Below are 24,204 nucleotides of genomic sequence, written 5' to 3' on the forward strand. Positions count from 1 at the left end.
CCGACTTATATGTGATGATGATGAAACATGTCCATCCTGTTTTGGCACTCTACTCTAGACGAACGAAAATTTATGCGAGGTACTCCATTCCCCTGTCGCATCTGTGGCACAAAACCGAGTCCTCAGTTTCATAATTCGGTGATTCTAAGTTGGCGACGGATGTTTGTGAGGTACTGCAATCGCCATGTATACATCTGCTTTTCAGATGTCCTGTTTACGGAACTAGTGGCAGCATGACGGCTGCTATGCGTTTGAAACTTCCTGGCAGATCAAAACTGTGTGCCGGACCGAGACTCGAACTCGGGACCTTTGCCTTTCGCTGGCAAGTGCTCTACCAACTGAGCTACCCAAGCACGACTCACGCCCCGTCCTCACAGCTTTACTTCCGCCAGTACCTCGCCTCCTACCTTCCAAACTTTACAGAAGCTCTCCTGCGAACCTTGCAGGACTAGCACTCCTGAAAGAAAGGATATTGCGGAGACATGGCTTAGCCACAGCCTGGGGGATGTTTCCAGAATGAGATTTTCACTCTGCAGCGGAGTTGGCGCTGATATGAAACTTCCTGGCAGATGGGTAGCTCAGTTAATCTGCCAGGAAGTTTCATATCAGCGCACACTCCGCTGCAGAGTGAAAATCTCATTCTGCTATGCGTTTCTCTCTTTCTTTGTAAGAGGCATTCTCTGATACAAACGGTCAGTTTTTATAGTGACTAATGCTGCATAGAGTAACTACTGAAGCCGGCCGAAGTGGCCGTGCGGTTAAAGGCACTGCAGTCTGGAACCGCAAGACCGCTACGGTCGCAGGTTCGAATCCTGCCTCGGGCATGGATGTTTGTGATGTCCTTAGGTTAGTTAGGTTTAACTAGTTCTAAGTTCTAGGGGACTAATGACCTCAGCAGTTGAGTCCCATAGTGCTCAGAGCCATTTGAACCATTTTTTTTGTAACTACTGAAGAGTGATCATATGTGAACAGTGGGCGCTACAAATCTCGGGAAAGCTATATTGTGCATGTATCATGAAGAATAGATGTTTTCTTTGGTGTGTAAGGTAGTACTTTTTTCATTGTACCGTTTGTCACCACAATTTATCGCATAAGGAGAATGTATGTCAAGCGCTGGAAATATATTTCTTACGTTCGAATATTAACTGCGTTGCATTCCACATGACTAATAGGTCGGAAAGCCGACCGCAGTGGCCGAGCGGTTCTCGGCGCTTCAGTTTGGAACCGCGCGACCGCTACGGTCGCTGGTTCGAATCCTGCCTCGACCATGGATGTGTGTGATGTCCTTAGGCTAGTTAGGTTTAAATAGTTCTAAGTTCGAGGGGACTGATGACTAAGATGTTAAGTCCCATAGTGCTCAGAGCCATTTGACTGAATAGGTCGGAAACCGCACCGCTCTGCAGAACTGTGTAGCCTTAGGAGTGAATGTGTCTATGTCGTTTCTTAGGAATACCTTCTTGATACTGACCCCAGGCACTAGAACAATTCTTTAGAATTGACAGTGCAGTTGATTTATGTAAACTGCTGCAAACACTGTGCATCTGGAGCTCCATCATGAATAAAAACCACACGTTTCCTCTTCTTAACTGTGTGTTATATGATCACAACACTCTCATATCTACTATACACCGATAAGAGGTGCTAACCTCCTCGACATCCACGCATCTAGAGAAATCTTGTTCACTTGGATGGGTTCTGTGAGTAAGATTGGTGCAGAACAGCAGTTACGGACTCGGCTCGCTCTTTTCCTTCACGGGATATGGAGTGTAGCGGTCTACTTCTGGTCAACTGCAAATTTAAGCGGTGATAGCGTTGCAGGGAGCGTTGGTGAAAGAGAATGCGAGGAGATCTTCCAATCTCTAACTTTATTCTAAGAATGCGAGAATGCTCCATGCATCCCATCCATACAGGGAAGTATGGGCAATCGTAATCGTAAATTACGCACTATGATCGAAGTAATTGAAATATGTAGATCGCTGTCTGGTATATTTTGGTGTATATGTTCAAGAATTAACAATGAATGGACGTGCAGCACAGTCCTCTATCTACATTCTTTATCTAGTATGTGGTACTCGCAACGTAGTGGAGGGATAGTTAGCGATGATACAGAAACTGAGAAGCAAGCTGCCGCATCATTGGTCGATGTTGAAATTATGGAAAAACTGGTAAAATTGCTAAAATTGATTGCACTATCAACAGCTATGCTTATTACAGTACATCAACGTTGTGTTTTCCATCCCATCCATACACTGGTACACTGTTGATTACCACATAAGGACTGAGTGATATAGCCTGTTTGAGATGGAGAAAGAGTCTTGGTGGAGGGCCAACACCTTCCGGGGATGGCTAGCACCGAAACAGTGATTGCGTACATGACTTTAATATGAGGAATCAATCTAAATGTACCACTGAGGCCTCTGCTATCCCGTCACTGTGAAAGATGAGTTTAAATGTAGAGGATGTAAATCAGCTTCGGACAGCTGTTTGTAAACGCTCCACAATGCTACAGAACTCTTCCGGTATCCATACCTTGTGACTTCTTTTACTTTAAATTATCCTGTGCGTGTGTGCTGTACGAGCAGCAGCAATATGATTTACACTGTGCGATGTCCGGCTTTCAGTCACAGCGAATACATCAAAACGTGTTAATGTCAGTTTAGAACCTGACACAGACCTAGAACTCGTGGTAGAGAAAACAAAATGTGTGGCGGTGTACAAAGCTTTGTCATACGCTGCTGGGACGTGTTACAGAAGAAAAAACAATGTATCAAACAACAACACAGGGACCCTCTCTTGCGACTGATAGCCTGTGGGATATGGTCCTCCTACAGTACAAGCGATGACACTTTACACTGATCTGTGGAGGCGACTTCAATCACTGAGTGGATCAATACCTGTATAATATATAAGAAAGGAAGGTGGTAGAATCTTATAGAGTTCTCTACTGGATGGCAATGGAGATTTCATAGTTCGCAGTTTTTTATTCTCTCTTGGGTGATACAAAAAATCGATGATAGAGGGAACGTTTGGGTGCCAGACGTGACTGCATCATGAGGGATGCAGATCTTCTTTAGACTGCAGTACCTGTATGTAGTTTGGAGATGCTTCACAATGCGATAGCAAAACCTTCATCCTTCCAGTCCCTATACTGTCTTTTTCTACTACTACCTCATGTTGCAGGAGAAAGCTTCGTTTGACACTGTTGGCAAAGCTACAACAACGTGTTTCCATTTCCACCAAATGCTCAAAACATAGTCCTGTCGCATTAACTCAGCACACCCTGCTTCTACACAGGTTGGAGAAGGTGGGAGACATAGTGCTCTCCGACATCTGATCAGTTCCGACTTCAATTAGAACCATCACGCCGGCCGAAGTGGCCGTGCGGTTAAAGGCGCTGCAGTCTGGCACCGCAAGACCGCTACGGTCGCAGGTTCGAATCCTGCCTTGGGCATGGATGTTTGTGATGTCCTTAGGTTAGTTAGGTTTAACTAGTTCTAAGTTCTAGGGGACTAATGACCTCAGCAGTTGAGTCCCATAGTGCTCAGAGCCATTTGAACCATTTTTAGAACCATCACATGCACAAAGCCACAGGGAGGGCGGGGCAGAGACTGGGGAACAGTTATAACATGGCTAAAAAACCATGTTGAGGCTTTACTGTAGCCGCTATCGACAGGGGATCTCAAGTTGATTCCGTATTTCTAGATTTCCGGAAAGCTTTCGACACCGTTCCTCGCAAGCGACTTCTAATCAAGCTGCGGGCCTATGGGGTATCGTCTCAGTTGTGCGACTGGATTCGTGATTTCCTGTCAGGAAGGTCGCAGTTCGTAGTAATAGACGGCAAATCATCGAGTAAAACTGAAGTGATATCAGGTGTTCCCCAGGGAAGCGTCCTGGGACCTCTGCTGTTCCTGATCTATATAAATGACCTGGATGACAATCTGAGCAGTTCTCTTAGGTTGTTCGCAGATGATGCTGTAATTTGCCGTCTAGTAAGGTCATCCGAAGACCAGTATCAGTTGCAAAGCGATTTAGAAAAGATTGCTGTATGGTGTGGCAGGTGGCAGTTGACGCTAAATAACGAAATGTGTGAGGTGATCCACGTGAGTCCCAAAAGAAACCCGTTGGAATTCGATTACTCGATAAATAGTACAATTCTCAGGGCTGTCAATTCAACTAAGTACCTGGGTGTTAAAATTACGAACAACTTCAGTTGGAAAGACCACGTAGATAATATTGTGGGGAAGGCGAGCCAAAGGTTGCGTTTCATTGGCAGGACACTTAAAAGATGCAACAAGTCCACTAAAGAGACAGCTTACACTACACTCGTTCGTCCTCTGTTAGAATATTGCTGCGCGGTGTGGGATCCTTACCAGGTGGGATTGACGGAGGACATCGAAAGGGTACAAAAAAGGGCAGCTCGTTTTGTATTATCACGTAATAGGGGAGAGTGTGTGGCAGATATGATTCGTGAATTGGGATGGAAGTCATTCCAGCAAAGACGTTATTCGTCGCGGCGAGATTTATTTACGAAATTTCAGTCACCAACTTTCTCTTCCGAATGCGAAAATATTTTGTTGAGCCCAACCTACATAGGTAGGAATGATCATCAAAATAAAATAAGAGAAATCAGAGCTCGAACAGAAAGGTTTAGGTGTTCGTTTTTCCCGCGCGCTGTTCGGGAGTGGAATGGTAGAGAGATAATATGATTGTGGTTCGATGAACCCTCTGCCAAGCACTTAAATGTGAATTGCAGAGTAATCGTGTAGATGTAGATGTAGATAGATTCGAAAAAGGTGACTTGTTTCGATGTATAAAAGCTCCACGAATACGATTCACTAATGGTTGTAATCATTAAAAGACATCTCCGTATGATCCAAGCAGATATGTGGTTGAATGGAAAGACTGGATTCCAAATCGCAGACAGTATTTCTACCAGAAAGTGTAACACTATAGATCTGAGAAACCAGTGTCCTTTCCTTACGACCACAATCGAGTATTGCATTTTTTGTAGCATAGCACACCATCTACTGTATGTGATCATTCTCAATCAAACTATCGCCTGTACCCAGTGGATATATCATAGAACCTGTGACATGGCATTGAGATAGAATTCGTTACAAATACTGGAGAAATTTCTAGCGGCGGCATGAAGGAGTTGCAAATACCGGCTTCATTCCACTTTCCTTAGCCTTATCACTTTTTCAATTCATTGATTTTATTACGAGCTTACACCGCCGCGCTTTTGGTCTGTTAATACACACCCCAGCAATCGCCATCTATATTCAATGTCACAGTATTTGTGTGGAAGACCACTTCATTCGGAAGTAATTCCATACTTCCATTTATAAAGCTTGTACAGCTTTTAACATGGATATCGTCACACACCGTTGGGTGGCTTGCGGAGTATCAATGTAGATGTAGATGTAGATAGTTGTGTCCGCCAGTAGAACCAAGACCGAGTGTAACAGTAACATAACCATTGCCATCGTGCTTCCTTAATAGCTGGTCGAATATAAGAAGCTTACATCTCTCTTCCTAAGATGATCTGGTACCACTCACTAGAAAAACAAATGAGGCATGTCCATCCATCGCGAATTTTCACTCAATATTGTTTGGTGTCACCAGCATTCAGTTATTGGCGATGTACTACACTTAGTAATAGGGGATATGTGATAGATTCGCTGTTATCGGTAGTCTAATGTATGTTTGTGTTTAGACATGTGCAAAGGAAACGACTATGTCCTGTCGTAAGGCAGATGGCAGGTACGGATTTGATGTGGAAAACTGCAATAGCAGTGTGGGGGATGAAAAAATTTTTTTACGTGGAAAAGTGAGTCCAGTCATAACAAGCATATAGGTTTTCATATTTTTTATGCCGCAGTCGTCGGGAGGGGGTATTTTCGATACTTCGCTCATTGCCAAATGTCGTCGGATTGAGACTGGAATCGTAAAATTTGATTTTAAGTACAGTGATGAAATATATGTGGCTGGTTTCCTAGGACAATTCTGTCTGCAGTGCGGGCGCACACGTTGCGGCGGTAGCTTGCGGCCGGAATGATTGACATTTCTGGCATACGGCAGGAGACGTCTGAACTGGATGGGCTGGACTACAAAAATGCAGCTGACCTAACCCATTTGCACTCTATGCGGGTGAATAGTGAACTAATATCCAGTACGTGTTGGGCAGGCTTTGTTATCGCGCGTGTTCTCCATGGACATTTGAGAAGGTTCAATGTGTGCGTGTGTTTGAGCTGGGCAGTTTTTCCTTCCCACGTAAATTGTCCGGTTGACTGCCTCTACACATTTATTTGGTTGACAGAACATCGATTGCGATGTGTGTGGTGTGCATCTAGATGGTGATAGACAAGTGGTTCCCTTGACACGAGGTGTATCTTAAATAACCATGTAAAGTAGAAGGATAATTTGGAATCTGTTATATCACTGACTTCGGTATTCTTGAGTACAACTACCAGTTTCCTCTATGTTTTCACGTAAAGATACTCACAGACGACATAAGTTTCTAGTTACTCAGTGGTCTGCAGCACCTGCGACCTCGCTGCACCTCGTTAAATTTTCGGGTTTCTAGAAAAATAATTTCCACTCTTTATCTTCAGAATTATACTATGCAAGCGATTGGTTGCTTACTGCCATGCGTTTGATAGGCGAGAACTATCGATTAAATGGTATGATACTGTGGCAGACCATGTGAAATACACATGTTCTTGTAATCCCAGAGTATTGAGATGGGTATAGAAAGTGTGGAAGCAAGAAAGCAAAGCGACAAAGCACTTCGGGGCCAGAAATAGCAAAGTCTTAGTACCGTAGTGGAGGGAACCAGCCCAGTCTTTGTACAACACCAGACTTTGAAAATACCGCTTCAGTTGTAAAGTTCTTTTATTATCACACTACCGGTATCGAGGTCATATAACCGCCGCGGTGGACGTGTACGAGGCGCGGTGTGCTACCTATGAGCGCTCGGGGGCCAAGGCACCAAGTTACGACACCTGAAGATGGGCTTATAAGAGCCCGAAACCGATCGTATGATAATGAAAGAACTTTAAAACTGAAGCGATATTTTCAACCTCTGGTATAATGCCCAGCTGCGGATGTTCCTCCAACGGGACTGCTTTGTGCAACAGTTGAGAGAGTTACTGCTGTCCGTGGAGGGCGCTCTGATTGCGCATCAGGCCAACGTGTATGCAGGAGCAGTTGATTTGTGACCGTTGGCCACAGTGGATGACCGACTGACCTCGTGGGAAATATCTAGTTCTGCGACAATATGTACGGTGCATGTGCTTATGTTTTTTGGAATCTGTCTGTCTTCGTGGTATATGTACGAGTGTCAGATGGTCAATAGTTTGTATGGTGCAGGATACGAATTGTCCTATCTACGTCAATATGGTATGTCATGAGAAAGCCTGGTCGGAGATCAGTTTCAGGCTGAAAAATTCAAGCTATCCTCAACAGTAGCGGAGCAGAGTAATTGAGGAAGTGTCTTTGGCAGTGGTTTCCGTATTTCATGGTCTTTAGACTGTCAGTGCAATATGGCTACTGTATGTTTATTTCCAATTTGTACGAAATAGTTTTTTTCTGCTGAAAGTCTCGTATTTTGTCTGTCTGAAGAAAATGGCAGACACTGCTCCCACACTGGTAGCAGCAGCAGTTTGGTGGGTAAATTCGGTAAAAGCAATCAGAATGCTTCACTCACAAAATATCTTTTGTGCAGGGCATTGGAGCCTCTACAGAGTGGTTCAAACAAGACGGGGGAAAGATATCTACGGAAAGTTCTGTGACGTTTGAGAGTATCGTGATGTCTTCTTTGTTCGAGAGTTGAGAAATATTTCCAAGCAGATCATCCACCTCTGGGGGATGGTATCCCTTATTCATTATTGTGGCTTTAGAGCATTTCAAGACCAGCGGCAGTAGCACACAGAAAATTCCAGCCATTTTTCGCGTCTGTAGAACAGTGCTTCGAATTCTGTTTATGTATTGTTCTGTTTTTCCAGTCTGTGCTTAGCCCCAGCGTATGCTTCTAAAAGTGAGGAAAATGAAGTCGCTGATTGCACCAGCAGCAAATACAATACTAATCCCACTCACCACTTTTGAAAAGTGAAGAATACCACAGCAGCTGTACGACTTAGACATTTCTCTCTCTCTTTCTCTCTCTTTATCTGGCAATGCCTTCAAACAAGCAATTATAACTCGAAAACTGGTGAGCGTCCTGTTTAGAGCTACTGAGATATTTATTTCTGCTTCCAAATATCGTCGTTTTGGCGTGTTAAATCAGATACTGCAGCAGATATCGGTTTCGGGATTTCTTTCCCACAGAAGCGTGTGAAGTGTCTCAGGGAAGTTTCACAAGTGTGCATCGATCTTTATCGAGTCCATTACAAAACTGATGCAAACTACTGTGCAACGATCTTTTTTGAAAGTGTATTTAGAGATATATTCAGTCGAATTTAGCAACTCCTGATGATGATGCTGATTGGTTTGAGGGGCACTCAACTGCGCGGATATAAAGGCCCATACAAATTCCCAAACTTTGCTCAGCCCTATCTCGCCACTTTCATGAATGATGATGAAATGATGAGGACAACACAAGCATCTAGTCATCTCGAGGCAGGTGAAAAATCCCTGACACCGCCGGGAATAGAACACGGGACCCCGTGCTCGGGAAGCGAGAATGCTACCGCGAGACCACGAGCTGAAGCAGCCCATGCTTAATACAGGGGTAATTCTCACAAAACCGTGAGGATAACGCTATGAATACTTACAACCGTGCTATGAACACACCAGATGGAGATACTGCCTATGATAACTCAAATTGTTTAAATAACTTACGTCCATGCTATCTGGCACACCAGCACAGAATTATTCCCTTTCCCACCAATTTCCAGATGGGGGTGAGGAGGGGAACTGAGCGTACAAAATAAAGACTTACATCTGATCTATCTGGCAGCCCAGCACAGACGTCCTTTTCCTGCCAATTTCCATACGGTGAAAGGAAGGGAAGGGAATGGGGTAGGGGAGGGGGAGGGGAGGGAGAGGGTTGGGGGAGGGGCAGGGTAAGCTTAGGGGAGGGGTGGGGGTGGAGATGGGGATGGGAAGGGGTTAGGTTAGTGGAGGTAGCCCAACTGACCTATTTTCCACCCAAAATTTGAACTTCCCACCATGATGTCACTTCCACATTGCCACATCTATGGCCGCCGTCTTGGATCTGCCATCTAGAATAAAATTAGCAACAATGCAAGTGCTCTACCAACGGAACTACCCAAGCACGACTCACGCCCCGTCCTCACAGCTTTACTTCTGCCAGTACATCGTCTCCTACCTTCCAAACTTTACAGAAGCTCTGTTGGCAGGAGCTTTACAACTGCCAGTACCTCCTCTCCTACCTTCCAAACTTTACAGAAGCTCTCCTCACAGATGAGCTTCTGTAAAGTTTGAAAGGTAGGAGACGAAGTACTGGCAGAAGTAAAGCTGTGAGGATGGGCGGGAGTTGGTAGAGCACTTGCCCGCGAAAGGCGAAGGTTCCGAGTTCGAATCTCGGTCCGGCACACAGTTTTGATCTGCCAGGAAGTTTCATATCAGCGCACACTTTGCTGCAGAGTGAAAATCTCATTCTGGAATGCGATGTGAGCTGACACTAACTTTGCCCCGCTACTGTTTGAAATCTGCAGGTAAATGGGACCTAATCAGAGATACTCCGATGACATCCTAAAGAACTTGAGGAAGAAATGAGATGATCCGCAAAATACTGGTCATTTCGTCATATGTTATTTAAATGACATATTTGTCAGTAGTTCTTCTTTCAGTTACTGGATCTTCTAAGAGACTTCGTACAGCAGTAGTCCAACACACTTCCTAACTCTGAAGGTAATGTAACACGTATGTTCATCATCGATTGTTTTTGCTTCATGTAACTTCTGTGTCCTCCCCCCATGAACCATGGACCCTGCCGTTGGTGGGGAGGCTTGCGTGCCTCAGCGATACAGATGGCCGTACCGTAGGTGCAACCACAACGGAGGGGTATCTGTTGAGAGGCCAGACAAACATGTGGTTCCTGAAGAGGGGCAGCAGCCTTTTCAGTAGTTGCAGGGGCAACAGTCTGGATGATTGACTGATCTGGCCTTGTAACAATAACCAAAACGGCCTTGCTGTGCTGGTACTGCGAACGGCTGAAAGCAAATGGAAACTACAGCCGTTATTTTTCCCGAGGACATGCAGCTTTACTGTATGATTAAATGATGATGGCGTCCTCTTGAGTAAAATATTCCGGAGGTAAAATAGTCCCCCATTCGGATCTCCGGGCGGGGACTACTCAAGAGGACGTCGTTATCAGGAGAAAGAAAACTGGCATTCTACAGATCGGAGCGTGGAATGTCAGATCCCTTAATCGGGCAGGTAGGTTAGAAAATTTAAAAAGGGAAATGGATAGGTTAAAGTTAGATATAGTTGGAATTAGTGAAGTTCGGTGGCAGGAGGAACAAGACTTTTGGTCAGGTGATTACAGGGTTATAAATACAAAATCAAATAGGGGTAATGCAGGAGTAGGTTTAATAATGAATAAAAAAATAGGAGTGCGGGTTAGCTACTACAAACAGCATAGTGAACGCATTATTGTGGCCAAGATAGACACAAAGCCCATGCCTACTACAGTAGTACAAGTTTATATGCCAACCAGCTCTGCAGATGATGAAGAAATTGATGAAATGTATGACGAGATAAAAGAAATTATTCAGGTAGTGAAGGGAGACGAAAATTTAATAGTCATGGGTAACTGGAATTCTTCAGTAGGAAAAGGGAGAGAAGGAAACATAGTAGGTGAATATGGATTGCGACTAAGAAATGCAAGAGGAAGCCGCCTGGTAGAATTTTGCACAGAGTATAACTTAATCATAGCTAACACTTGGTTCAAGCATCATGAAAGAAGGTTGTATACAAGGAAGAACCCTGGAGATACTAGAAGGTTTCAGATATATTATATAATGGTAAGACAGAGATTTAGGAACCAGATTATAACTTGTAAGACATTTCCAGGGGCAGATGTGGACGCTGACCACAATCTATTGGTTATGAACTGTAGATTAAAACTGAAGAAACTGAAACAGGTGGGATTTTAAGGAGATGGGACCTGGATAAACAGAAAGAACCAGAGGTTGTACAGAGTTTCAGGGAGAGCATAAGGGAACAATTGACAGGAATGGGGGAAAGAAACACACTAGAAGAAGAATGGGTAGCTCTGAGGGATGAAGTAGTGAAGGCAGCAGAGGATCAAGTAGGTAAAAAGACGAGGGCTAGTAGAAATCCTTGGGTATCAGAAGAATTATTGAATTTAATTGATGAAAGGAGAAAATATAAAAATGCTGTAAATGAAGCAGGCAAAATGGAATACAAACGTCTCAAAAATGAGATCGACAGGAAGTGCAAAATGGCTAAGCAGGGATGGCTAGAGGACAAATGTAAGGATGTAGAGGCTTGTCTCACTAGGGGTAAGATAGATACTGCCTACAGGAAAATTAAAGAGACTTTTGGAGAGAAGAGAACCACTTGTATGAATATCAAGAGCTCAGATGGCAACCCAGTTCTAAGCAAAGAAGGGAAGGCAGAAAGGTGGAAGGAGTATATAGAGGGTTTATACAAGGGCGATGTACTTGAGGACAATATTATGGAAATGGAAGAGGATGTAGAAGAAGATGAAATGGGAGATATGATACTGCGTGAAGAGTTTGACAGAGCACTGAAAGACCTGAGTCGAAACAAGGCCCCGGGAGTAGACAACATTCCATTAGAACTACTGATGGCCTTGGGAGAGCCAGTCATGACAAAACTCTACCATTTGGTGAGCAAGATGTATGAGACAGGCGATATACCCACAGACTTCAAGAAGAATATAATAATTCCAATCCCAAAGAAAGCAGGTGTTAACAGATGTGAAAATTACCGAACTATCAGTTTAATAAGTCACAGCTGCAAAATACTAACGCGAATTCTTTACAGACGAATGGAAAAACTGGTAGAAGCGGACCTCGGGGAAGATCAGTTTGGATTCCGTAGAAATGTTGGAACACGTGAGGCAATACTAACCTTACGACTTATCTTAGAAGAAAGATTAAGAAAAGGCAAACCTACGTTTCTAGCATTTGTAGACTTAGAGAAAGCTTTTGACAACGTTAACTGGAATACTCTCTTTCAAATTCTGAAGGTGGCAGGGGTAAAATACAGGGAGCGAAAGGCTATGTACAATTTGTACAGAAACCAGATGGCAGTTATAAGAGTCGAGGGGCATGAAAGGGAAGCAGTGGTTGGGAAAGGAGTGAGACAGGGTTGTAGCCTCTCCCCGATGTTATTCAATCTGTATATTGAGCAAGCAGTAGAGGAAACAAAAGAAAAATTCGGAGTAGGTATTAAAATCCATGGAGAAGAAATAAAAACTTTGAGGTTCGCCGATGACATTGTAATTCTGTCAGAGACAGCAAAGGACTTGGAAGAGCAGTTGAACGGGATGGACAGTATCTTGAAAGGAGGATATAAGATGAACATCAACAAAAGCAAAACGAGCATAATGGAATGTAGTCAAATTAAATCGGGTGATGCTGAGGGGATTAGATTAGGAAGTGAGACACTTAAAGTAGTAAAGGAGTTTTGCTATTTAGGGAGTAAAATAACTGATGGTGGTCGAAGTAGAGAGGATATAAAATGCAGACTGGCAATGGCAAGGAAAACGTTTCTGAAGAAGAGAAATTTGTTAACATCGAGTATAGATTTAAGTGTCAGGAAGTCGTTTCTGGAAGTATTTGTATGGAGTGTAGCCATGTATGGAAGTGAAACATGGACGATAACCAGTTTGGACAAGAAGAGAATAGAAGCTTTCGAAATGTGGTGCTACAGAAGAATACTGAAGATAAGGTGGGTAGATCACGTAACTAATGAGGAAGTATTGAATAGGATTGGGGAGAAGAGAAGTTTATGGCACAACTTGACTAGAAGAAGGGATCGGTTGGTAGGACATGTTTTGAGGCATCAAGGGATCACAAATTTAGCATTGGAGGGCAGCGTGTAGGGTAAAAATCGTAGAGGGAGACCAAGAGATCAATACACTAAGCAGATTCAGAAGGATGTAGGTTTCAGTAGGTACTGGGAGATGAAGAGGCTTGCACAGGATAGAGTAGCATGGAGAGCTGCATCAAACCAGTCTCAGGACTGAAGACCACAACAACAACAACAACTTCTGTGTTTTCCTCTGTATAATGTAATATCTGTATTGGTTCAACACATATGAAAATGACTGTTCTTATGATCTGGAAATTTATTTATGAAGCATTACTTTGTAATGTAACTTTCAAAATTATGTCCTTTTATAATACTAATATGCACAGGGAATGTAGAATAAAATACATTTAAAACCTGGAAAAAGTCTCTCTGCAACGAAAAACTGTAGGCGTTAATGTAAAAGTGCTTCGGTGTGAAGTACCACAAGAAGTATTTGTGGCACAAATAGTTGTTGGCTACCATTCAAACAGTTAACATTTTGAATGCTACAGAAGGAGAGGACAGCAGCAGGAGTGAATTAATTATGCATCACCTGTGGATGTATATTGGCCATTAAATCGTGGCAATTATTGGTTTGCTCTGAATCACAAAATTTTGACGCCAAGAAGACAAATTACAGAGCAAATTTGCATCAAGAACCATGGTCAGGCACGATGATTTCACACTTGCACTACAGGTGATTGCCATACCCACCAACGTCAGTACAAGTGAAGTTCAGCACTGTATTTATTTGCATGGACTAGTAAATTGCTTGACATTCAAATAATAAGTTTTTTAATTTCAGCTCGTGTCGAGAACACTGATTTCTCCTGAGTCATTTACCTGGACAGGTTCCTATTCTTGGTGCTGAAATATTTCCGAGGGTCGGAATTCTGCTTGAAACAGAATCTTTACTGATTCAAATATGTTGTGGAGTAACAATTTTCTCAAGTGTTCAGTTATTATTTAGTGTGATACACTCCATAAGATCATTAAAGTTAACAGACAAGTATTTCAAATTAATCGGTGCAAAGAAAAAGTCCAAATTACACTATTTTATTTTCATTCCAATTAAAATCTTCGATTAGTACTAACAATAACAGAAAATTCTGCTGCTTATAAGAAGCAATTATAAGGCATTACCGTTTAAAGCCCTACAAAATTATTATTTACTTTGAATGTTTGAAAGAATGCCTTTATTCCTATTTGTTTAGACAACATAGTTGTGTGGAGATAACAGCGATTAATTTACTTATAATCAATTATTCAAAATGACAGTCACAGTCGCATTATTTATTTTGCCGCCAACCGGTTTCAACCCGCGATGGGGTCATCTTCAGGGCAATTTACACCATTTGGTCGCTCGCTGAAGTCGTCACCCTGCCTGTGCACGGTTGGTAACTATTCACATTAGCACACGGTCACGCGAAAACTTTAAATTCCTTTCGAAGAAGTAATTCGGTACTTCTTTTCATATATCGCATCGCTTTAAAATCTTTCTCTTCTTTCTAATTTCAATTCTTGTAAGACGACATAATGGGTGGAAATCTATAGAAACATAGGTAATTCAACTTCAGCTTCTCTGAAGTCGGGTAGCACAGTGTTTAGATGACCCAAATGTAGCGATGCTGCATGGTCCGTAGCTCCTTACACACAAGTTGTTTACGTGTGATCTGATTAAATCTCTGCCGTGTAATCTCCTAATTCAGTTTCTCTGAAGTCGGGAAGCTCTCTGTTTAGACGGCCCAAATGTAGCGATGATGCATGGTCCGTAGTATACTACACACAAGTGGTTTACTCGTGGTCTCATGAAGTGTCTGACGTGTAACCTTATCGATATCTGACTGATGGCTTCGGCAGCTTTACTGTGAGGCAGGAAGGCGAGCAGTCGTTTTTCACTGACGACTGAGGAGCCACAATGACTTGTTCATCCGCTTCCTTGTGAAGTTTTCCTTCGTTCTTGATCTGTATACGACGTGCCTACAGTGAATCTGTTTAGTACACATCGTTTGTTTTCACTCGAAAATGTATATAACTATTGCCTAAGATCTTCCTGCAGCGTACCTCGCTGTAGAATGCTTAGTATTAACGTGACGCTTTCTCTTTGTACAATGAACTTGTGACGGACCACACAATTCCTTATTTAAATTTCTGTCTCTCTCCTGTTGACACTACTTATAAAAGTTAAGAGTCACTCAAAAAGATGTTCCTCTGTGGATGAATTACGTTTCATTCGAGTTCTTCCGACAAAACTGAAATTTACCTGCTATTTGAATAGTAAGATCCTCTTTGTTTCCCCGGTATACAAAAGATGTTACTTTCGCTTATGCTGAAATGTCCCCGTAGTGAAAAACGAGCTGAATTCTGAATATTCTGTCCAACGGCATACTTTGTCTGATGGTATTCTTAAAATATATAGTTGTGTTTAGTAGGTGCCATTAAGGTACTAGATGGACAACTTTATGAAAGTCAGGGAACACTAATCTTAATGCGTCCTTCATCCGGGATTTCAATATTCTTGAACGTTACGCTGTTTCGCCTTCTTTAAAGTAACCTTAAGTTTCTTTTACGTGATGTAGGATAAAATTGCGTTAAATACAATTCAGAACGAAAATGCATCTATCTGCAAAAGAATTTAGATTATCTTAGTTACCCTACTCTGTATTTAATTGATCTTTTGTTCAACGTAAAGGTAGCAGTTCTTGTGTTTCCTTGTTTTAGCCAGTATCTTCTACGGAGCCAGGCTATTGAGTACTCGAATTTTGAGAGAGTGGCAGAGGGTGGCAGCATGCTCTTCTAACACCAGACCATCCCCACCACCACCACGACCACCACCAAATCAGGTTGGAATTTGTGTATCCAAAGTGTTTGCATTTGGATTTTAGTCGTTGTGAAAGGCTGCTGACGCTCACTAAGTATTTTCGAATTACTAATGCGGGACTTGAGCACCAGCCTGTTAACCACTAACCACCTCGCTGGATGTGGGAAACCGCCTAAAAACCACATCCAGTCTAGCGGATTCGTTCCTGGGCCGTCTCTCCTCACGGAATACTGAAGGTGGTGTGCTAACACGCCTGGCTACAATAACAGTCATATAATGGACATATATTTTGATTGTTTAATTCTGATAGAATTCTTTTTCCTACCCGACAGTACATCTGTCATCTCCAAACAAAATTCGTGTTATAGTTTGGAAAGGTAAATGAAGTTAAAGACAACATTTTCGCCTGTGACTGTAATGTCAAGCACCACGATTGAGAGTTCGACTTCTTCTGCTTCAGGTGTGATATTCGCTCCTAAGCACAAAATTTAAACTTCTTCTGACACAGATAAACATTTCATCCGATAGTCAGTCCGCAACAACTGACAGTTTCTGCCATAGAACGAATGTGTTGACAGCAGTGCGCTAATCTCTTGTAATCTCTTGGCTTCGGGAAAGTGGTGCTCAAAGTCTGTTGGATCCTATTGCTTGAATTGTGGATGTATGCCGGAAGTTGGGGAGACTCTGAGTTGCGACAAGCACGACAGAAAGACAGCAATGGACTTGAGCGTTCGTCCAAAAGGCTTCTTACAAAGTAAGAAACACACTCACACTTAAAAACAAGCTCTATTTACACAAACGAGACCACTGTCTCTGGCCGCTGAGGCCAGTCAAAGGTGAAACTATTGCCATTCGAAAATTTCCGCACTAGTGTTAATCCCTTACTAGCGTTAACACTCTTCCGAGAAGACAGTTGCATGTTATTGCAAACGAAGTAAAAACTCGGATATGTAGTTAATGCAGAAGGAAATCGGCGGTGTCTTTTTCACATACCGACATAGACGGAAATGGGTTTGGAGAACGTACAGAAAAACTACCTTAATTCCGCTCCTCTGAATGTAAGTCAAGTGTGACAATCGCTGCGCTACATCGCTCACTGTGAAAAACTCATTGACCACTGTTAGATACTCGCTTACGGAAGACGTAAAAAGAGACTTTCTTCAAGTACATCCATTGTAAGTTAAAATTGAGACTGTGTTACAGAACGCTTGAAGAAACCTGTAACTAACCGCTTGATACCGCTGATTCCGAAACATATTTAAGTTCTTGTCATGTGGAGTTACGTTGTTGACCTGCCATTTTCTCTTCTATCAGTCCAACAAGAGAACTGTGACATTAAAATTAACTAGTAACGTCTGTTATAGAAATTCGACACAACTGCGTCGGTGGACCTGACCTGTGATTGCAAACGCCATGTATCTTAAAGTGCCTGAAATTTTAACTGATCCGTGGCAAGAGTTGCTTTGCTGCTACGTGTATTCTGGTAATAATTCTTTGATTTCTCTTTAGCTGTTCTAACATTTGAAATGGGTCTTTAATTAACTGCGTTGAAAAATAAATTTTGCGTTAATGGTGGCAAATAATGACAACACAACATGAATGCCGTTGTTTCGGGTATAGTCACCTCACACGCGAAATGACTTGCATTACAAAATCTCCACTGTAAATCCATCAAACCGCAATTACAGTTCTCAGAATTATTTGTGTTTATGTTCCGTACACATATAAATGTATCTTTCAGAACGGCAATAGGATTATCGTTATCAACATCTGCATTATTCCTGTTACTTTCTCTACACAAAAATTGTCTCTCTCAAGCTCTAGGTCTTTCAGTCCGATTCTTTCATGTTTTTCTTCAAGGCATAACCTAAAATAAATATAGTTTCATTATATTGCGAGACGCTGTCGCTACTCAAAATAAAGATCCTCAAAATTAGTAGCACACTTAATTTTATGGTGACGGCAAACGAACACAGAGTTAGTCTCGTTTACTCTTAGACCAAATTAAATGGAGAAACGACGCTAATAAAAAACTTTTATTTTCACTGACGGCTTCGTTCTACGTTTCGTTTTCCGCTGTTGACAACGTCAACAACGTCGCAATTGAGGCATTGTAGCAGTCCGGTATGCGTGTGTCACAGCAAATGAACTATCTGCAACATTTAATCATTAACGTCCCTAGAATCCAACTCAAACGTGTCTATTTCCTGTTATCTCTCTTAATGACTATGTATTCACGATTTTTTTCTTTTGTGCACGTCTACGGTAATGTCCCTTTGGAATTATGTAAGTTTCATTGGCCTCCATCTGTAATTAATTCTAAAAATTTAGTTTACGCTGTTAACGTATTAATATTATGAGCGTTAAATCAAACAGATGCATTATCATTATGAATGTCCACATTCCTATTACTTTCTCTACGAAAAAATTGTGACTGTCTAGTTCTGCGTCTTTCACTCTGACCAATTAGCAACCTCCTTCTAGGCATGTTGTTGTCGTTGTGGTCTACAGTCCTGAGACAGGTTTGATGCAGCTCTCCATGCTGCTCTATCCTGTGCAAGCTTCTTCATCTCCCAGTACCTACTGCTGCCTACATCCATCTGAATCTGCTTAGCGTATTCATCTCTTGGTCTCCCTCTACGATTTTTACCCTCCACGCTGCCCTCCAGTACTATATTGGTGAGCCCTTGATGCCTCAGAACATGTCCTACCAACCGATCCCTTCTTCTGGTCACGTTGTGCAACAAACTCCTCTTCTCCCCAATTCTATTCAATACCTCATCATTAGTTATGTCATCTACCCATCTAATCTTCAGCATTCTTCTGTACCACCACATTTCGATACCTTCTATTCTCTTCTTGTCTAAACTATTTATCGTCCATGTTTCACTTCCATACATGGCTACACTCCATACAAATACTTTCAGAAACGACTTCCTGACACTCTTCTTCAGAAACGCTTTCCTTGCCATTGCCAGTCTACATTTTATATCCTCTCTACTTCGATAATCATCAGTTATTACGCTCCCCAAATAGCAAAACTCCTTTACTACTTTAAGTGTCTCATTTCCTAATCTAATTCCCTCAGCGTCACCCGATTTAATTCGACTACATTCCATTATCCTTGTTTTGCTTTTGTTGATGTTCATGTTATAGCCTCCTTTCAAGACACTGTCCATTCCGTTCAACTGCTCTTCCAAGTCCTTTGCTGTCTCTGACAGAATTACAATGTCATCGGCGAACCTCAAAGTTTTTATTTCTTTCCATGGATTTTAATACCTACTCCGAATTTTTCTTTTGTTTCCTTTACTGCCTGCTCAATATACAGATTGAATTGCATCGGGGATAGGTTACAACCTTATCTCACTCCCTTCCCAACCACTGCTTCCCTTTCATGTCCTTTGACTCTTATAACTGCCATCTGCTTTCTGTACTTTCGCTCCCTGTATTTTACCCCTACCACCTTCAGGATTTGAAAGAGAGTATTCCAGTCAAAATTGTCAAAAGCTTTCTCTAAGTCTACATATGCTAGAAATGTAGGTTTGCCTTTCCTTAACCTTTCTTCTAAGATAAGTCGTAGGGTCAGTATTGCCTCAGGTGTTCCAACATTTCTACGGTATCCAATCTGATGTTCCCCGAGGTCGGCTTCTACCATTTTTCTCATTCGTCTGTAAAGAATTCGTGTTAGTATTTTGCAGCTCTGACTTATTAAACTAATAGTTCGGTAATTTTCACATCTGTCAACACCTGCTTTCTTTGGGATTGGAATTATTATGTTCTTCTTGAAGTCTGAGGGTATTTCGCCTGTCGCATATATCTTGCTCACCAGGTGGTAGAGTTTTGTCAGGACTGGCTCCCCCAAGGCCGTCAGTAGTTCTAATGGAATGTTGTCTACTCCCAGGGCCTTGCTTCGACTTAGGTCTTTCAGTTGTAACCTCCCCGCAGAAATATTTTTAAATGTGAATGAAAATGAGCCGAGTGTAACCTCCCCGCAGATATAAAAATGTTAAAAAATATGAAAATTGAGCCAAATGTAAACTCCCCACAAAATATTGTTAAATGGAAATGTGCCAAGCGTAGCCTCGCCACAAAATAATAATAATTAAATGAATTTCTCTAATATTGTAACCTCTGAACAAAATTGGCTCCCATATATTGTCTGTGTGCAGAAATGCATTCACATATAATGTTACCACAAAATTTCTGTTCTCATTTAATGTCAAGTTCGAAACAGAAAAATTCCTAAACACCAAAATAATAAAAAAAGTTTTGTAGCTTGATGAATCTATAAGAACAGCGGCGCTGACCTTCGGCCCTGTATTCTGAATAAAAAAAAAAGCAAAAATTCTTACCTCAATAAAACTGCAATTATATCTGCTCTTAATTAGTCATTTTTCGACACAGCTTCGTGCAATGCTGGCGTATATTTTTTTTTTTTTTTTTTTGTTCTTGGATGCAATGATAATGCATTGGAAATTCTTTAAATTGAAATGAATGCTTTTCTTTAAAAGAGTTGCTTTATATTATAAAAATTATTATTGGGGCATTTCATTGAACAAATTAAATCACAATTAACATACATTATTAAATATGCGCAAGGCTGCTTCTTTACCTTCTACAACAATACTCATCCTCCAGAGTCCTGACCAGAGTCGCGAGCAGAGCACACAGCCGACGCATGCCGACTCACGCAGACTACACTCGCTACTAAAGCCGACTGAGTACTACTGACTCGCGCAGACAAGCGCAGACTAGCGACAAGCAACAACTAACTATAAACTACTCTCTGGTCAGAGATTCTGTCATGCCTCGCCCATCGCTAGCAAAGCATACGTCTTACATAACCCTCCACTGGGGGGGCAAAAATTTGGCAGCGATGGTGAGTCAATTGGACTTGCCATGAGCAACAAATTTTTCTTAATTAACTAAGTTTACAATTGTAGAATATATATATATATATATATATATATATATATATATATATATATATATATAGGTGCAGAACATGAAATAAAATATAGTGCACATGCACTGAGTACAGAACATATCAGGCAATGACAAAATATATACACAATGAGTACAAAACATATTAACAAATGGCAAAAGTGCACACGCACTGTAACACTCTTTAGCATTTTTACAACAAATAAACATAATGAGTACAAATCATATTGGCAAATGACAAAAGTGCACACGCACTGTAGTTCAGAACATATGAGCAAATCACAAAAATGTATATGCAATGAATACAAATCATGTTAACAAAATGACGAAAGTGCACACGCACTGTAATACAGAACATATCTGGGAATCACAAAATGTATACGTAATGAGTACAAATGACATAAAGTGCATACGCACTGTAAAACTCTCTAACATTTTTACAACAAATAAACATAATAAATACAAATCATATTGACAGATGACAAAAGTGCACACACACTGTATATACCTTTTTTTTTACTATTTTACAAGAACTAGGATAGGAATGGGAAGGATTGCGTCATGGTTGTAGCACTTTAGGTTGCACGCAGTTGCACTGAAAGTCCATATCTTTCTATAGAAGCACAACACTAGGTGAGACAATCTGTAGTTATTTTCCTTGAAGTATTAATCAGTGTAGCCAAGACACTGACATGTAATAATATTCCATGCTATCATTTTGGTAGTACATTAGGTACACCAAACAGTGGGACCATAATAGCATCTCCATCGCTCAAGGTGGTGGACAGCATGTCGTGTCAGCACCACGTTCTTGTAAAGTAGACCAACGTAGAATTAGTGCAAAAACCAAATATAGTGCTCCATGATCATGAGGATACATAGGACAAACGGATATTGCAGTAATTTCTGGTAATTAGGTCAGAATGTGAAGGACATTAAGTCACATACTAGTCTTCATTGAGAATCACACTAGTCTAACAACTGATTTGAGTAATTGGTGGCACTCATCGCCCAGTTACTGAACATTTCTGTACCATGTATGTAGTATTACAGAATAATGTTCATAAATTATCTGAATATAGTAATTATTGGCACTCATTGGCCAGATACAAAGCATTTTTTTATGCATTATTCAGAAGTCATCATTCAAACCGAGTTAATTATTGGCATAACATTTGTACATAATTAATCTAATTATAGTAATCATTGGCGTCATAGGTCATCTTATTACAGTAATCAGTGGCATTCATTGGCCAGTTACAAAGCATTTTTTATGCATTATTCAGAAGTGATCATTCAAAATGAGTTAATTATTGGCATAGCATTTATACATAATTAATCTAATTATAGTAATCATTGGCACCATAGGTCATCTTATTACAGTAATCAGTGGCATTCATTGGCCAGTTACAAAGCATTTTTAATGCATTATTCAGAAGACATCATTCAAAATGAGTTAATTATTGGCATAGCATTTATACATAATTAATCTAATTATAGTAATCATTGGCATCATAGGTCATCTTATTACAGTAATCAGTGGCATTCATTGGCCAGCTACAAAGCATTTTTTTATGCATCATTCAGAAGTGATCATTCAAAACAAGCGTTAATTACTGCCATAGCATTTATAGAATATAACAAAAATATTATTTACAGAAATTATGTGCATAGTATTTATGCATTATTACAAAGCATCATTCAGTATTATTCAGAAGTCATTATTGAAGTGACATAATATTCAGAGCTGATCAGTATTACTCAGAACTTTTTTTTTGCTAGCAATGCATTGCGTTAGGATCGATAATTAATTACTGGGGGATAACAATATTTGCTTTTGAGTTATTGCTGCAAATGAAGATGTGTAACGTCATTCGTCATGAGTCAGCTGTAGCAAGGTTATGAAACAAGTAGAGTATATGTGATCACATTCATAAATGACATAGGTTTAATAAACAACTGCTTATAGCACATTAATTTCATGAATAATTTCTCCTGCAAAATATACAAAATGGATTATTAAACTGAAAGAAGAAACGCATATTATGCTGAAAAGTAGTGAACTTCGAATTAACAGGTAGTGAAATGTGTATAAAAAATATATATGTTCTCTACTTGTCCTTTCCAAAACCTTCAGTCATCATACCATGCGATATAAGACATACTGTCAAAACGAACTGCAACAAATACTTAAATAAATACTTAGCATTTCTTAACTAACAGTAAATATATAAACTTCATCATCTTCCCCATCTGTAAAGAAAAACTTAATTATTCATATTACCATAACTCCATTATTATAATCACCTGTAAAGAAAAACTTCATTATCCATAGTAGCATATTCTTCATCATTATTCATCACCATTCATTATCATCTGCTAAAAAGTCACTTCATTATTCATTATACAACTATTCCTTATTTCTAGCATATTTCATCACTAAAACTAAGATGTGTAGTTCTGTCTGGCAGCCTGCATCAATCGCCTTGTATTCTGAAAGAAAAAATTAGTGAAGACTGCCATTCTACGATGTGAATAGTATATTCTTGTTAATGCTTGTTAATTCTGATCCATTTACTCTTCGTCACGAAGTATTGCATCTACTTTCGTTCATTCCGAAGGTGAAATTCCCATTTCTGTTTAACTTATTTCGTTTACACGTTATTTCTTTCTGAAAATGATGAACAAAGATTAATGTCTTGCATTTAATTCATATACCCATTAAATAAAAACTGGTTTATAGTAACATAATTGAGCATACAGCATAGCATGACAGAAAACGTAATATGTCAAAAACATCGACAGTGTTCAGAAGCAAAAATGTACACAGTGTATCACAATGTAGCAGCAAAAAAAAAAGTAAAGTAGTCCCGATGTTGAGATATCATATGGCAAAATGCTAAAGTCAACTGGTGTTTGTTATATCTTAACTATTTCATAGTGCATACAAACAAAACAGGAAAACAATCATACATACATAAAAAATGGAAAATATGCACGGTCTGATGTGTAACGACAAGAAGAGCGACCTGCTAACCTTACCTTGCCGGGCACTTCCCAAGAAAAAATACGATAATCATCAGTAAGTGTTCATGCGAATATAATTGCATAAGTGGTCATAAAAAAATTCGGAAATGGCATTACAGTGTGATAAATCATAAAGTATGTTCATTCAATAAAAGGTTTGACGTTCGACATGTGGTGGTTCCCTTTGGTTTTTCTGGTTCTCAAAGTTTCGACGTGTACTACATTGGGGTGAGGAATGCTGCGAATTCGATATGGACCTGCGTATAGAAGCTCAAATTTACTGCACCTACCTTTTCCTCTATTGGATAAATAGTGTGTACGTACTAATATCTTCTGTCCAATGTGAAAGTCACGGCGTGTACAAACCTGTTTTTGCTGTC

This window comes from Schistocerca americana, chromosome 3, assembly GCF_021461395.2.
Source record: "Schistocerca americana isolate TAMUIC-IGC-003095 chromosome 3, iqSchAmer2.1, whole genome shotgun sequence".
NCBI lineage: Eukaryota > Metazoa > Arthropoda > Insecta > Orthoptera > Acrididae > Schistocerca > Schistocerca americana.